Source organism: Arachis ipaensis, chromosome B05 (assembly GCF_000816755.2).
Source record: "Arachis ipaensis cultivar K30076 chromosome B05, Araip1.1, whole genome shotgun sequence".
NCBI lineage: Eukaryota > Viridiplantae > Streptophyta > Magnoliopsida > Fabales > Fabaceae > Arachis > Arachis ipaensis.
In genome coordinates this window covers 2,525,102-2,526,474 of record NC_029789.2, presented here as the reverse complement: position 1 = coordinate 2,526,474, position 1,373 = coordinate 2,525,102, and positions in this window count along the sequence as shown.

Here is a 1,373-nt window from a genome sequence, read left to right as displayed (position 1 = left end):
AATTCCTTATGACATCTTGATATATAGTAATTTTATCATTTTTATTACGAATTAATGATTGGTCTTATCCGCCTGTAGTAATGGTTGTTTTAAAGCGGTTCAATTTTTATAAATGAGGAGTGTAACTTTTGTGTTTTGTAACCATTATTTGGTCATTAATAATATTTTTAATGGTGTGATATTAAATTCAATTGTGTAGAATCATTCAATTTTTTTTTAATAGTTAAATGCTGGTCAACTTTTAAAAAAATTGCTGGCCTCCGAGACTTTCCCTTTATAAATATTTCAACTTTTAAGTTGAAAATTCTTAAAATATATATTACATATCAATTATATTAAGCACATCGAATTAGTATAGAAGCAAAAAATAAAAATAAAAATAAAAATATGTCATAAGATTTTAGTTATCATTGTTTATACAGACCTGTTACATATATAAGTCTTTTTGGCTTACAAGTTATACAAGTTGCTCCAAATTCAAGAAAAAAACACGCGCATCACTCTTTTAGAATCAAGCGTCCATAATCACCTTTTCACAATACGTTCACTCTTCCTCTTCTTCTTAATCAAAACGCAAACCGTCAAGATTCAAGGGACATTTAAAACAAACTACGATTCTGCAGAAATGTTCCAACTCCTCGCGAAGAGTAGAAGAAATCGAGAAGAAAAGATACAAATCTCCATAAAAAATCATCAGAAAAAATGAAGAAACATTATTCAAGGTACTGTTTTACTGTTCTTCTAGGCTTTTTTTCTAGATTGTCTCTGTCATGTGCCTCATCCTTAACCAGCAAAACATTAAAAGATTTCAAGAAGAAATATACTGTCTTCTCCTGTTTTGGGTGTATTTCTGTAACCGTTGGGGTGTATTTATGTAATCGTTTTGGTGTATTTATGAAGTTTCATTATTTTCAAAACGATTTCAAAGTTTGATTTCAGAAACCATGAAAATCGAAAAAAAAAACGAAGCAAAGAGAGAACGTACGAAGGAGATCCAATAAATTTGGCAAGAAACTCGAAAAAAGAAACGAAATCTTTTGAAAAATGGAAGTTATATATTTGCGCGTTAATTTATTTGAATTGATTTAAAAGTCTGTTAAAGAGGCACGTAACATAAACAGCGCGTTTAGTGGGTTTCGTTTTCTTCAAACTTGTAAAGCTTGTAAACACAAAACACTTGTATGTAGAGATTTTCTCTTGTTTATAAGAATTCTATATATCTATTATCATGTACTTTGAAAAGGTTTAATACTTTTCTAATAATTAATTTTAATATTAATTATCAAAAATTTAAAAGATAAAAAATATCTTTAAAAATATAAAATTAAAAAAAATTAAAATATTTTTCACATTTTTATATTTATTTTTTTTAA